At 37.6% G+C, this 16,270-nt stretch overlaps 1 protein-coding gene and 1 pseudogene across 41 annotated transcripts in view; one reads left to right on the forward strand and one right to left on the reverse strand.

Annotated features, from left to right (window-relative positions):
* PEAK1 (pseudopodium enriched atypical kinase 1) overlaps positions 1 to 16,270 on the forward strand; it is a 293,696-nt gene that overhangs the window by 110,389 nt on the left and 167,037 nt on the right. The window lies entirely within an intron of this gene.
* Positions 2,957 to 3,274, reverse strand: LOC144302909 (small ubiquitin-related modifier 2 pseudogene; annotated as a pseudogene).

Raw genomic sequence — 16,270 nt, forward strand, 5'->3', positions numbered from 1 at the left:
TAAAAGATTGGAAAATACTGGCATTTCTCATTGAGCAAGAAGTATATGTCTTGCCTGTATTACTCAATTCCTATTCTCTACTCAATAGAGAATTTGGGATTTGATGTAAATGAAAGGTACCTGGGTTAATCTTGAACTGAAATCACACAGCAAGAGGAACCCTAATCATTAATAGCAAAATCAACTTCATTTTCTTTGCTGCAATTTAGAAGTAGCATCGACTGCATAGCTGCCGTGAACGCTGCCCACTCGTAAGAGGGACTTTTGGAATCTGTTACCATTTGAGAGAAACTCTTACTGCATCCACGTGCTGCCCATGGCGGGGGCACACTGAGAGTGATTGGCATGATACATTGCTGAGTATACTGCATAGGAGAAATCCTTCCGCTCACAGATTTTTTTTATATTGTTAGATCCTGTGGCTGCCAGAAAAATGGAAGGTTCTGCTTGTTTATAACAGAATTCCTCTGGTGCAATCAATTTTCTTTCTTTCTTTCTTTTTTTAAGATTTTATTTATTCATTTGACAGAGAGAGCAGGCACCAGCAGGGGGAGCGGCAGAGGGAGAGGGCGAAGCAGGCTCCCCGCTGAGCCCACCTCAATCCCAGGACCCCGGGATCATGACCTGAGCTGAAGGCAGATGCTTAACCCACTGAGCCACCCAGACATCCTCTAATTTTCTTTTTATTTAAGCTATCTTCCCCAACTCCACCCAAAGCTAGTATTATAAAAAAGATTGCTGCATCCGAGCTTCTACAATCTGAAGTCTCTGCTTTTGGCCCATCCAGGTGCACAGGTATCTTAGTCATAGGAAACGACAGTCCCGTTATGTACTAATTTCATGGAGGGTCTGAGATATAGCAAAGCGCAGGACATTGTGCAATGTGAGGAACATGGCAGAGAAGGTTTTGTTTTCCACGGGAAAGACTTCCTTACCTAAGGGGTCATTAAAGTATCTAAAGGGAAAGAGGCAGTGAGTACTCGTCGGCTAAATTTTCTGCTAGGGATTCTTTGTGATTTTCAGCTGGATGACCTACTTTAAATATTCTGCAATTGCCTCAGTTTGTGATGAGGATATTGGTAAGAAAAAGTTGTGTAAAACCTCTAAGGAAATCCGTCTAATCTGTCATAAATTTTGTTTTTTTAAAAGGTATAGATGAGAAAAGGAGTAACCTTTAATCATTGAATATTACTTAATAATAATTCAGCAACTATAGGGTTTTAAAAATATTTGAATAGACCATTTTTTTCTTCAGCAATCTAAATTCAGTCCATTTGTTTTCTTACAAATATTATCTGAAACTTAACACAGAAAAATAAGGACCAGGTGTATGGGCATACTTTGCTTTACTGTGCTTTACAGGTGCTTTACTGCACTTTACAGGTGCTTTACTGTGCTTTACTGCACTTTGCAAGTAACTACTTTTTATTTATTTATTGTTTTTTTTTTCTTTTTACAAATTGAAGGTTTGTGTTAACCCTGTCAAGCAAGTCTATTGGCACCATTTTTCCAACAGTATTCGCTCACTTCGTGTCTTTGTGTCACATTTTGTTTATTCTTGCCATATTTCAAACTTTATCTGTATTATATTTATTATGGTGATCTGTGATTACAACTTGTTGAAACCTCACATGATGGCTAGCCTTTTCTAGCAATAAAGTATTTTTTGTTTTTAGACATAATACTATTGCACACTTAATAGACTGTAGAATAGCATAAGCATAACATTTTTATGCCCCGGGAAACCAAAAAAGTCACTTGACTCGCTTTATAGTGATATTTATTGCCGTGGTCTGAAACCAAGCCCACATTATTTCCGAACCATGTCTGTAATTGAAATTTGGGGTGTACTTACTTTGTTAATGCTGTTGGTTATAGTGATATTCACAAATATTTATCTGCTATAGTTTATAAAGCATGGATTCTTCAAATCCAATGAATTTTGTAGTTTGTAAAAGCAGTAGTGCTGGGACTTTTGAGGTAAAAACTTAGTCCTTTTTTTTTCATCCTGTCCTAGATTTCATGTGCCTACAGATTATTTTTTAATTAAATTAAAATTTTTTTGAGAGTATAAGCATGGGGGAGGGGCAAAGGGAGAAGGAGAGAGAGAATCTCAAGCAGGCTTCTTATAATCTCATGACCCTGAGGTCACTACCTGAGCCAAAATCAAGAGCTGGAAGCCTTAATCGACTAAGCCACCCAAATACTCCCAAATTTAATTTTTTTAAGTGTGGAGTTTAAGTTTCAAGACATTTTAAGTTGACTTCAAGGGAGAACTATCTAGGATTCATTTCTTTTAGAGTAATTTATCCCTATTTAAAGATTGCCCTACATGTAATAGCTGCATACAAAAAGTTATAAAACTGTCCTTGGTTTTACTGTGATAAATGAAAAATACTAAGAATACTAAGATTCTCCAGTAGAACAAAGTATGCAAGGATTTTTATGTTGTTCTTTTTGTTGTTGTTGTTAACAGTGAGAGCAGAATAACTTACTGGAATATAAAAATGAGAGCTGAATGAGCAAGCCACCACTGGAGAAAGGGAGTGTTTTCAGAGAACCAGTATTTTCCCCATCCTGTCTCCATTTGACATTGATCAAAACATACCATTGGCCATTAGTTAAAAAAAAAAAAAAAAAAACCAATATGAGGGGTGGCTCAGTCAGTTAAGTGTTTGCCTTCTGTTCAGGTCATGATCCCAGGGTCCTAGGATCAAGCCCCACATTGAGCTCCCTGCTCAGCAGAGAGTCTGCTTGTCTCTCTCCTCTACTGACCCCTCACTCGTGCTCTCTGTCAAATAAATAAGTAGAATCTTTGAAATTTTTTTATGTACAATGAAAGAAGGGGAAAGGGGAAAATGAGAGAATAGAGAAAACTATATTGTAGTGGTTGTGGTGGAACCAAATTGCATTTTTTTTTTTTTTTTTTTCACTGAGGATGTCTTCTTGGCTGGAAAAACTGACTTCTGGAGTAAAGTAGCAGGTTCCCTTTTTAGTAAACACTTCCTGTCTGCTGCTGGAACACATCAATTGTATTCATCCTCCATTTCCAGGTGTGCACGTGTGTCTGTTTCATTGGTTGGCTGCCTCAGATCGCAAACGGATCTGCCCCACTGACAAACCCTGTCTTCACAATAGGCTTTCACTGGTTTACTAAATGGTGTATGCCTCAGTCTTATACTGTGATCCCAGAACCATCCTGCCCCACCACTTTCAGATTAACATGATGGTTCTTGTTGGTCCCGACTCCTTCCTTGGGCTTCTTGTTTACCATGGTGAGTGCTGGAGTCTCCCCAGCTGCTGCTTCACAAAAGGGGTACCAAGTGGGCAGCCCGGGTGGCTCAGCAGTTTAGCGCTGCCTTCCGCCCAGGGCATGATCCTGGAGACCCGGGATCGAGTCCCACGTCGGGCTCCCTGCATGGAGCCTGCTTCTCCCTCTGCCTGTGTCTCTGCCTCTCTCTCTCTCTCTCTCTCTCTCTCGAATAAATAAATAAAATCTTAAAAAAAAAAAAAGAGGAGGTACCAAGTCCCACCAAGGGAGCACACAGGTGGCACCAGGAGTGGCAAAAGAAGGAGGTGGCTGCCATGGAGCATGCCTACAGGTTTTAAAGAGCTACAGAGACGTGTTACTACACTAAAAGGATCCCCCGTGAGAAGTATTTTCACCTGACTGTTAACTGGGACTATCTGACAGGGTGATTGAATTCCTCCAAGGAGGATGAGCTGTTATGTCAGTTGAAGTGACACAGGCTTTAGGGAAGAGGCAGTCCCAGGTGTTAGTAGCACATTCCTTAACTCTAAGGCTAAGAGAAGTTTATAAGAACCTCTGTTTTTTTATTTGAAGCTTGGAGTGAGTTTGAAACTAGAATATTTTACTTCTCTTATTTGAAGTAGTGAAAATATTGGTTTTTAAGTAGCTCTTGTGAAATATAAGCTTTCTTCAGTGAAAGGCTGTAGTACTTGCCCACAGCACCCGTCAAGTCAGCTGCTCAGAGGAGCAGTCACGCTCTGTGTTATCCTAAGACCTAACTTCAGCAAACACAAGTAATACTGAACTCCTCCAAATTCAGTTTGACATCCTAACAGGGAATGGCAGTGGAACATGGTCTAGGCCTTTCAGATGTACATTTTTTTTTTTTTACAGCAGATTATTTCTGATTAAGTCCGATTTTGGCTATTTTAGACCAAGTTGGGCTTTTTATCTTTGATGTCAGAATTTGACAGGGATTGGGATCCCCGGGTGGCGCAGCGGTTTAGCGCCTGCCTTTGGCCCAGGGCGCGATCCTGGAGACCCGCGATCGAATCCCACGTCGGGCTCCCGGTGCATGGAGCCTGCTTCTCCCTCTGCCTGTGTCTCTGCCTCTCTCTCTCTCTCCCCCTCATTCTGTGAGTATCATAAATAAATAAAAAAAATAAAAGAATCTCAATTTGACAGTGATTGATACCCTGGAGGCATTTTCTATGCTATAGTACCTGGTGCTTTGGGCCGAAGTTCAAAGTGTGCTTCTTAGTGTGTATATATTTGTGTGTGTGAGTCCCTCCCTCCCTTTTACTCTCTCTCCCTATCTTCTTTCATTTATTTCCTTCCCCCTTCCTTCTTTATTTATAATAATTTATAATCATTCCCCCTTACTCATGACATTTAGATGCTTCTCTTATTCCCCAGTGGCTCATTTATTCTATCCACTACCCCTCAATGTTTTCTAATTTTTTTATTGTGGTAAAATACAATAAGCATAAATTGTACCATCTTAACCATTTTTTAAAAAATACTTTATTTATTCATGAGAGACACAGAGAGAGAGAGAGAGAGAGCAGCAGAGATACAAGCAGAGGGAGAAGCAGGCCCCATGCAGGGAGCCCAGTGTGGAACTCGATCCCAGGTCTCCAGGACCAGGCCCTGGGCTGAAGGCGGCGCTAAACCGCTTAGCCACCCGGGCTGCCCCCATCTTAACCATTTTAAGTGTAGAGTTGGCATTTTATACATTCATAATGTGGAACCATCAGCACCATCCATCTGTGTAACTCTTTTCATCTTGCAAAACTGCTCTGTACTTACAAACAATAACTCCCTAGAGGAGTGATGACAATACTGACTCTATCAGAGGCCCCTCATCTTGTTTCTGTCCTCTCTGTGACCTCTCTTGGGGCTATGTGCTCCAGGCCCCTTGGAGATTAGCATACGTGCCTTAGAAATGCCCACTAAAGCTGGAATGTGGGGAGGATGGCTTTGGCCCTCTGTAAATTTGTTAAAATACCATAGTCTTTCCCCTTCTTGATGCACAGGTAGCATCATGAGGTCTGTCAGTTAGGTGCATGCAAACCCTCTGAAATGCACGTGAACCCTCCGACCTTACTACAGTGCCCCACTCCGTGCCCTTGCTCTGTAGGCCAAGGGCCCGACTTTTTGGGAATTAACTGTGCAGCTCTGAATGACCCATTCAATCCTCCCTGTCAGTAAGTTTCCCTTATACAAATCTATAAATTGTGTGGCATTGCCTGCTTTGTTTTTTGGTCTCAAAATGCCTTTTCCTTTTGGAGAATACTTTACATAGTCCCTCCTCCACCTTCTGATACTCCCTCTTCCCTGGTGCCCCCAGCCTTGTGGCGTCCACCATTCTACTTTCTGCCTGTATGATCTGATGACTTTAAGTGCCTTATGTAAATGGGATCATGCATGTTTGTCTTGTGACTGGTTCATTCCACTTAAGCGGATGTCTTCAAGGTCCATCTATGTTGGTAGCATTTGGCAGAAGTTCCCTCCTTTTTTGAAGCTGAATAGTATTGCATTGTGTTCATTTGTCTGTCAGTGGACGCTTGAGCAGTTTTCATGCTTTATCGTTGGTGAGTGGTGCTGCCGTGAATGCCATTGTATCTCTTCAAGACCTTGCTTTCACGTCTTTTGGGTATATACTGAGAAGTAAATTGCTGGGTAACATGCTAATTCTATCCTTAATTTTTAAGGAATCTCCATCCTGTTTTCGGTAACAGCAGTTACCATTTTAAATGGTACCAGCAGTGCACAAGCATTCACTTCCTCCACATCCTCACCGGAACTTGTTCTGCCTTTCTGCCTGCCTCCCTCCCTCCCTTTCTTTCTTCCCCTTGTACTAGCCATTCTATTGAATGTGAGGTGGTATCTCATTGTGCTTTTGATTTGCATATATGTGAAATATATATGAGGGTTTATTTTGGGGCCTTTTGTCTTTTTTGTAGTGTCTTTGTCTGGCTTTGATATCAGGATAATATTGACCTTATAGAATGAATTAAGTAGTGTTCCCTCCTCTTCAGTGTTTTGGAAAAGTTTGAGAGGGGCTACTTTTAGTTCTTTAACTGTCTGGTAGAGTTCACTAGTGAAACCATCAGGTCCAAGGCTTTTCCTTATTTAGAGATTTTTGATTACTGATTTAGTTCTTTATTCATTATAGGTTTATTCAGATCTTCTATGTCTTCATGATTTAGTTTTGCCAGTACTGGTTTTGTGTTTCAAGGAATTTGTCCATTTCCTCTAGGTTATCCAGTTTGTTGGCGAACAGCTGTTCATAGAACTGGTTTTTTTTCAAATATTTTTTTCAAATATTTGAGAGAGAGAGAGCATTCATACGTGCATAAAAATGGGGGGAGAGGAAGAGGGAGAGGGACAAGTAGACTCCTTGCTGAGTGCAGATACCTCTGTGGGGTTCTATCTCAAGGCCCTGAGATCACGACCTGAGCCAGAACCAAGAGTCAGACGCTCAACTGACCGAGCCACCGAGGTGCTCCAAACTCTTTTATACTTCTTTTTATTTCTGTAGAATTGGTAGTAATGACTCCAGTTTTATTTCTGATGTCAGTAATTTGAGTCTTTTCTGCTTTTTAGACCGTCTAGCTAAAGATTTGTCATTTTGTTGATTTTTTTCAAAGAACCCACTTTTGGTTTCATTGTTTGTCCTCTATGGCTTTTCTGTCCTCTATTTCATTTATCTCTGTTCTAATCTTTATTATTTCCTTCCTTCTGCTACCTTTGGGTTTAGTTTATTCTTTGGTTGCTTAAGTTGGAAGGTTAAGTTGCTGATTTGAGCTCTTGTTTTTTTAATGCAAGCATTTGTAGCTATATATTTTCCCCTTAAGCACTGCTTTCCCTGCATCCCGTCAATTTTGGCATGTTGTATTTTCATTTTCAGTTATCTTTAAATATTTTCTAATATCTCTGGTGACTTATTTTTTAATCCATTGGTTGTAAGAGTATGTAATTTCCACAAATTTGTGAATTTTCTAGTTTTACTTCTGTTGTTGGTTTCTAACTTCATCCTGTTGTGGTTGCAAAAGATATATTTTGTATGATTTCTTTCTAAATCTGTTGAGGCTTAATTCATGGCTGAACATATGGTCTGTCCTAGAAAATGTCTCATGTGCATCTGTGAAGAATATGTACTCTGTTGTTGGGTAGAGGGTTCTGTATATGTCTTTTGGGTCTAGTTGGTTTATTATGTTTAGTCTCTATTATCTTCTATTGGTTGTGTTATCCATTATTGTGAGTGGGATATTGAGGCCTCCAACTATTATTGTAGAACTGTTCGTTTCTCCCTTTAAGATTAATTAGAGAGCACATGAGCAAGGGGGAGGGGCAGAGGGAGAGGTAGAAGCAGACTCCCCACTGAGCAGGGAGCTTGACATGGGGCTGGATCCCAGGACCCTGAAATCATGACCTAAGCCAAAGGCAGACACTTAACTGACTGAGCCACCCAGGTGCACTGGAAAAGTGTGCACTCTCCCTTCAACTTTGTGTTTTTGCTTCATATGCTTTGATGGTCTGTCAGTAGGTGTATAAATGTGCATAACTGTTATATCTTCTGCTGTAGTGAATCTTTTATTAATATATAATATCTTCTAATTTTTAATAAGACAAAATCATGAGTATTTTAAAAAGCAATGAATCTTATATAATATACTTATATATAATAGACTTCCTTCTCTATCTGAAAAGTTAAATATTTAATATTGCCCCTCATTGTAATTACATCACTTACAACTTTTATTTTTACACACATTAACAAATAATTTATTGTTTATTGCAAATATGCCAAATTCTTTGTAGGAGAAACAGTCACTGTTGAAATTTTAGCTGAAAAAACTATGGATGCAAATAAAACAGGAAGAGAAACATTCTGTTTCTCCCCATTTTAAAAAAAAATTGATGTATTTGAAATTGAGTGGATACATCTATAAAGCATAAGCTCATTCTTACTGTTCTAACATTTTGGTTTCTTATGAAATGGATGTGTTCCTCCTATACAAAAAACTTTAGGTAGGTCTGATCCCCTGTTGAAATTTTTCAGCTCTGCTTATGATCTGCTGATGCTTTTATACAGTGCCCTGTTGGAATTTACTGGCCTATAGTCTTGATAAGGTTTTTCATATTAAGATGAGTCAGTTTTCAGTATTAATAATTCCATGGTAACCTATGGGGAATAGTTTCTGCTTAAATGAGTTAGGAAATGGTAAATCTTTAATAATAAGATTAAAGTATTTGAATGTTTGAGAAGTGAGAATTAATTAAACATACTTGACAGAAGACCATGTTTTCTTCAAAGCAACTATTGTCTCCAAATCCAATAAAAATGAAGTTTTAATATAATATTCTGTAGAGTATTATTGGCTCAATAATACTCTTGACTGTCATTTTTCTCTTCCTTAGTATTGGCTACTGTTTTTTGTTGTATTTACATAATGCTTGTTTTAACATAACACTCATCAGTTAGGAAATATATAACTTAATAAAAATTTAGAGAACAGGCTATTGAAATGATCATTTATTAGGAATATTTCTTTTTCTTTTTCTTTTTCTTTTTCTTTTTCTTTTTCTTTTTCTTTTTATTTATTAGGAATATTTCTGACCCCCAGTGTTGCCTATATGTATGAGCCATAAGGTCACCCTGAGGAGTACTCTATATAAGCACAATCAAGGTTATTGAAGTCAAAAGAAAATTAATATTCAGTGCTTCCACTATTTTTTTTTTCTCACTTAATTTAACTTAGAAGTGCTTTAGGACCTTGGCCTACTTTCGTACTGTTCATTTATTGGTAGTAATTATTAATTGATGAATTGGGATTTGATGTCAAGTATTCTGTGTTAACTAGTTTGTTTATCATATCCCACTTTTAAGTTTGTGGATATTTTATAATTGCATCAAGACACTTATTTTATAAAGCATTTTTCCTTTAGTAGAGTGTAAATTTAAGGTCCAGTTAGTTTACTTCCCCATAGCCATGAAAGAACCAGGGCCAAATCCAGAAACTCACCTAACCATGTTCAGCATCCTTACTAGATATTAATAGTATTTAATTTTTAATTCATATTATTGTTGTACCAGATGGTATATATCTTTATGCATACTACATAGAAACTGTAAGACTTAATAGAACCATTACATTTATAATGCATGTGTTTATACCGTTTTATACATTTCACTGTGCTTTCATATTGATATTTCCCTTATCCTCAGAACAACCCTTAGAAATAAATAAGCATTATCTTTAAGTAAATTGAATTTCATCCAGATTGTTTTGCTTGGACAAAAATTCAATTCTCTTGACTTTTTGTTAATCCTTTGCCTGGTCATCGACGGAGAGAACAGTAAAACATCTCATGATAGAACAAACTACTGAAAATACTAGTAGTTCTTTATTTGCACAACATTGGCAATTTTCTATTATATTACTTTTAAAATATTAAAGAATATTATGATATTCTTTAAAAAGAAAATTAGCAGAATTCTTGTGTTACTATGCATACTATAATTTTCCCTTAATAGATCCATATATTCATTAGATAAAAAGTACCTCTCTATGCTAGGAACTGGATTAGTTACTAAAGTACAAAAATAGTCTCTGCCTTCAAAGCAGGAGGATCAGGCCATCAAGGCACTGTTAGATGACTGGACAGCTTATGGACCGTGTATTCCAAGCTAAGTTTACCGAGGGCACTGAAATAATGCTTTTGTCTTCCCCATTAAAGAGGTAAAAGTGTGACTTGCACTGTCCTTTTTCCTGCCTTGAATATAAACATAACTGCAAGTATATTTGAAGCAACAAACCACAACTAAATGGAGCAAAAAGAGAGAGATTTGGTCTTTGATGACCTTCTTGAGCCTCTGAAAGGACCCTAGACTAGGTATCTCTGGACTTCTTATGCGGAGAAAAAAGTTAATGTCATATTTATTTAAATCACATGTAAGGCTAATTTTCAATTACTTGTAGTCAAATATTTTCTCTCTCCTTCTGTTTCTGTACCTTGACTTATACTTTATTTTAATGGAAATTTAGCACAAATACTAAAATAGACAATAGTATAATGTATAGTATAGTATAGTATAGTATAATGAATCTGCATCACCCAGCTGCACAAATATTGATCACCCAAATCAATATTTGGCCAACCTTGCACGTTCTTGTACTTCCTTTATAATTAGAACTCAAGGAATTTTATAATCCAAGTATGTGAAAATATTATGGAAGCACAGGGAATATAGTGACTAACTTGGCTTGAAGTGGAGGTAAAGGCTCATCAGAAAAGTCTTCATAAGGGAGATGACGTAAGCAGAGGCTTTAAGGGCAAGTAAAGAATGGAAGAAAGAACATTCCTAGTGGAATTTCTAATATGTATAAAGGTCTTTAAAAGCCATAATATAAAAAAAAGGCATAATATATTCAAAAAATGGGAAATATTCAATTACTGTGGCTATAGAGTTTATCAGAGATGAGTGATGGTAGATGAATATAAAAGGACGAATTGATGCCAAATCACAAAGAAGCATTATATAACAGGACGCCTGGGGGTGGCTCAGTGGTTTAGCGCCTGCCTTCGGACCAGGGAGTGACCCCGGGGTCTCGGGATCGAGTCCCGCATCGGGCTTCCTGCATGGAGCCTGCTTCTCCCTCTGCCTGTGTCTCTGCCTGGCTCTCTCTCTGTCTCTCATGGATAAATAGTAAAATACAATCTTAAAAAAAAAAAAAAAAAAACTAACACTGACAGTAATACAGCTTGTGATTTTGGAGTAGAGGATAGAAAAACAGGTGGTAAAACTCTGCTAATGGTCCAAATGATAGAAAGGCATTTAACACTGTAGTGGCCTTGGGCAGGGAAGAGATGAATCAACATGATTTGGTGCCTGGGTGAGATGGGGAGAAAGGAGTCAGAGTCACAGTGACTTGAGTAGTAATGCAACACGAAGCAGGTTTGGGGTAAGCACAGAAGATGAGCTTGCTCTGTTAGGTTTGAAGTGCTCATAGTACGTTTCAGGTGAAGGTATCCAGTGTGCCAAGTGGAAAACGTGAAATGGACCTTAGGAGAGTCTCACACTAGGGAGTCTCACAACTTGTCTTTCCTCTCAGATATGTCATGGGCGACATGTCATTCATATACACACACACACAGGGATATATACACAGATACACAGTTGATCCTTACTGTTCGTGTCTTTCATGTTTACAAATTCACCTACTTGCTAAAATTCGTTTGCAACTCCCAAATCAATAATTGTGGTGCTTTCTCAATCATTTGTAGGTGTGTTCAGAGTGTGAAAAACGAGTTGACTGGGGGTGCTTGGCTGGCTCAGTCATTGGAGCATGTGACTCTTGATCTTGAGGTTGTGAGTTCAAGCCCCACATTGGGTATCAAGATTAATTTTTAAAAAATGAGTTGCCTGATGTATGCACTCTCAGCTGATGTTGAACAAGGTGACACTTGCCTTCTTGTTTTAACTCTCATACTATAATGTCCTTTTCGCAATATTCTTAGTGCCACGTTTTTTATATTTTTTGTGTCTTTTTGGGGTGATTATGCTGTTTAACTTGTCCTACAAATGTGCTGAAGTGCTACATAGTGTTCCTAAATACAATAAAGTTGTGATGTGCCTTATGTGTGTTACATAAACTTCGTTCAGTCATGAATTACACTGTTGAGTTCAATTTTAATGAATCAACAATATTTAATAAATAACATGGGGAAACCCTGGTGGCTCAGCGGTTTAGTGCCGCCTTTGGCCCAGGGCATGATCCTGGAGACCCGGGATCGAGTCCCATGTCAGGCTCCCTGCATGAAGCCTGCTTCTCCCTCTGCCTGTGTCTCTGCCTCTATCTCTGTCTGTGTCTCTCATGAGTAAATAAATAAAATCTTTTTTAAAAATTAAAAAAAATAATAACATGTTTTTAACAGAAATACACATAAGACAAACTTTATGTATTAATCAGTTGGTGAAAATGTTGTGATCAGAGGCTAACCCTATATTTCCCGTTTCCTAGAAGCACTAGAAGTTCAGTATTCACTGATGCAGTGTTTGTGGAATCTTTATAGAACATAACTACCACAATAGTGAGAATTGACTATGCATGTATATAAAATCTGCTACTCTTTTATGAACAGTTCTTACATGTGTACAGTGCAGACATTAGCCCCAATTTATGGTTAAAATTGTGGTCCCAAGAAATATACAACTTTCTCTTCTTGTTGAAAGATAAATACACAACAGACAAAACCAGTTAGATGTTTTAGATCATATTCTGTATTCCTTCCCTAAGCCAGCAGGTTTTGCATAAAATGGAGTTTTGAAAAAAAATTCAGATGATACTGGCTGACAGCATCTAAATGATCATGTACAGCACACTTGAGCACACTTGTTGTGGTTGTCAACATCATATTCTTGGGCTGCCAGTTTCTTTTATAACTTGGTGTTATTCTCTTTAGCAAGCTTGGTACATTTTCAGTCCCTCTACTCTTAGAAATTTATATTACAATGGTGTTTATGTATGAGGGGATTTCATAATCGAAGACTAGTGTTTGTGCATTCATATCTGTCAATTTGCTTGAATACAACAGCTCAAAAGGATTTCTTAACCTTTCATTCACGAACGTTGGTTCATATCAGTAGGGGTATTTTAAGATGACAGGTATTATGCGAGAGTGAGAATCATCCATATTTTCTGACATAACATCAGTGTTATGTTGAAAATGAACATTCGGCGTTGTATCTCACTTTTTACTGTCTGCAAACTGAAAAGCAGGGAATTCGCATTTACAGAGTCAAGGACAAGAAGACATACAACTCCATGCAAATGACTTTTATGCTCCAAAGTGCTTCTGTGCTTGATGTCAGCATATATCTGTTTTCTAATCACCTTTCTTTTTGATACAGGAGAATCTTGCTTTGGGTTGTTATCATCTTCTATAGACATATAGTTTTAAATATATAAAATAAAAATGATACAGAACTCCATTTAGAGATGCTTCAGTTTGGGATGGCTGATTTACTTGTACTGCTTATGGTCTTTTAGCTAATGTATTAGAGTGAATGTTCTCTGTCTTTACTGTAAGCAGTAGATTGTGTCATCAAGTGCAGTTCAAAGATACAATACTTTTTTCCTCTTTTCATTCTTAATATGGAAATACCTCATAGATCTGTTCTTTGCACTATGATTAGTGTATTTAACTTTCAGGATTGATATTCTTTAATTATTCTGCTTTCAGAGAACAAAATATTTATAGTTTAATCCCTCTGTGACTTGAATATTAAGCTTACAATATTTTCAGTTTCTTCTTCTGACTTGGAATAATCTAACGTTCCAATAATAAAGATGATTTAGTAAGATTGACTAGCCCTTGACCTACCTGAAAAGAGTCTATTGCCTTATTCCAGTTCTCCAAACTATCATGTAACATAAAGATATATTATAATTTCAAGATTTTATGTAAAGTTCCTCAGTATATGCTAATTGAGTAGGAGTGCTTTCCTAAACCTGTAAGATTGTAAGGGATTAACTAAAAGATGAAAATATCTTTCTAACTAATATCTCTCTAATTGGAAGTGTAAGGTAGTGTCTGTAAATGGTAACTATACCATATAGTTTGAGAGAAAATTATTTGAAAAAATCTGGTGATTTATTGGTTGTGGTCCCTAAACCTCTTTATGAGGATGGCAACATTTTTTGAGTTTATATATTTGCTGTTTACTATCCCTCCAGCCTTAATATACAAATTTCTCCTCTAAATGTGCTCATTTTTATCTTTTACTCAAATACTTTTATTTCCTCTCTTCCAACAATCTATGAACAATTACTCCTCAGATCTTTAGATCAAGACTTTTTTCCCCCAAAGAAACACTGAAATCCAACTAGTTTCCTTTTTTACTGGCTTTATATTTATAAATTAATTGCTGCTGTGTGACTAGTTTGCTTAGTTTTATTTTTGTTCAGTATAACAAATGTCTCCTGTGTGCTGGTTGTGGTGCTGTGTGAGCTTAGTGGGGTAGGGAAGTATCCTCTGGAGAGACTTCCAGAGGAAGTGATCCTGGATCTGAATTTTGAAGAACAAGTAGGAATTTCCTATGTGTGCAAAGGATGTTATGGTTATATTGGCAAGGAGAACAGCGTGAGAACACATGGGATTCAGTATGATTTTGGTGTGATGAAGGGGAGAAATATAAAGTGAAGCTAAAGAGATAGAGGCATGAGCCAGGTGATTGAGTACTTTAAGTGTCATACTGTCAGGAGTTCCTGGATGGCTCCGTGGTCTAGCACCTGACTTCAGCCCAGGGCGTGATCCTGGAGTCCCGGGATCAAGTCCCACGTCAGGCTTCCTGCATGGAGCCTGCTTCTCCTCGGCCTGTGTCTCTGCCTCTCTCTCTGTGTGTCTCATGAATAAATAGATGAAATCTTTAAAATAAAAATAAATAAATGTCATACAATTCACTTACTCTGTGGATGAACTGTGACTTCATTCTATGGATAATAGCCATTGAAGGGTCTGACATATGGTGCATGACTTGACAAGATTTTCCTATTTGAGTCATCATTTTGGCAGCAGTATAACAAATGATTCTGAGGTAGGATAAGAGTGGACTGATTAGATTACTTAAATTGGTCATATTGAGAGATAATGACCTGGATTTGGGTACTGTTGATAGGGATAGAATAGAGAAAATACACTTGGAAAGCATTTAGAGTAGAAATCAGTGAGACTTAAAGATGATTGGTGAAATGTGATTATTATTAGACTTTTGGTGTGTCTAAGTGGCTCCTGCGCTGTTAACCAAAACAGGGAAGAGACGAAAAGCTCACTTTTGAACATACTGAGTTTTTACCTATGGTATATTCAGTTGGAAACGTCCAAAAGCAACAGGATATAGGAGCCTGAGGCTCATGTGAAAGGTCAGGATCAGGGCTTATCATGTGAGGAGTCCTCCCAGTCCTGGTGGCAACAACCCAAAGAATTTATGCTGAAAAGCTGAACCCTAAGGGGGAAAGGAAAAAAGAGACCCAAGATGGAAATGAGAAGGGAAAGCTCTCTTTTCCTAAATTCCTCTTGAAAGGACAATTTTATCTTTTCTATATCCTCAGTAACACCTTGAATAGTATATTATGTAGAAGATGCTCAGTAAATGTTTGCCACTTACTTTGTTCAAAGCATCTTTGAGCTTCCTTACTCATTTACTTAGAGATTTGTTTCATATTTTGTCCAATTCCATGACTTGATAAGAAAAATTTTTAATTATTAATTTTAAGAAATTTTAATTCCAGTATAGTTAACATACAGTGTTATATTAGTTTCAGGTGTATATTATAGTGATTCAGTTCTCTGCATTACTCAGTGCTCATCATGATAAGTGTACTCTTAACCCTCCTCACGTATTTCACCCACCCTCCCACCGACCTCCCCTCTGGTAACCACCAGTTTGTTCTCTATTTAGTTAACAGTCTGTTTTTGGGTTTGTCTCCTTTTCTCTTTGCTCATTTGTTTTGTTTCTTAAATTCCACATATGAGTGGAATCATACTGTATTTGTCTTTGACGTATTTCTCTTAGCATTATACTCTAGATACATCCATGTTGTTGCAGACAAATGTTTTTTTAATTCATATCATTTCATGAGCCCTACTATGCACTAAGCCCTGTGTTTAAATACTTTATGTATGTTGTCTGATTTTATCCCTAAAATAATCCTACACAGCTAGGTTTTACTATTTTCCATTTTGTATTGGAAGAACCTGAGGGTAATAAGAAAGATTGAGTCGATCAGCATTTTCACATTTCTGTGCAAAACTCCAAAATTCTCTCTTAACAGCCACTGCTGTGTGGACCAAAAGGCCATTTGGCAGAATCCTATTTGGGTTCCACTGTGAGAATTATTCTAACTCAAAGGTGATGATTTATACTAAAGTTTGCATGGTCAGTCTTATGTGGATTAGTATAGTCGTCGGACAGTAAGCCTTTACTTACTCTTTTTTAACTTTCTGGGC

The sequence above is a fragment of the Canis aureus genome, chromosome 32 (assembly GCF_053574225.1).
Source record: "Canis aureus isolate CA01 chromosome 32, VMU_Caureus_v.1.0, whole genome shotgun sequence".
Lineage (NCBI taxonomy): Eukaryota > Metazoa > Chordata > Mammalia > Carnivora > Canidae > Canis > Canis aureus.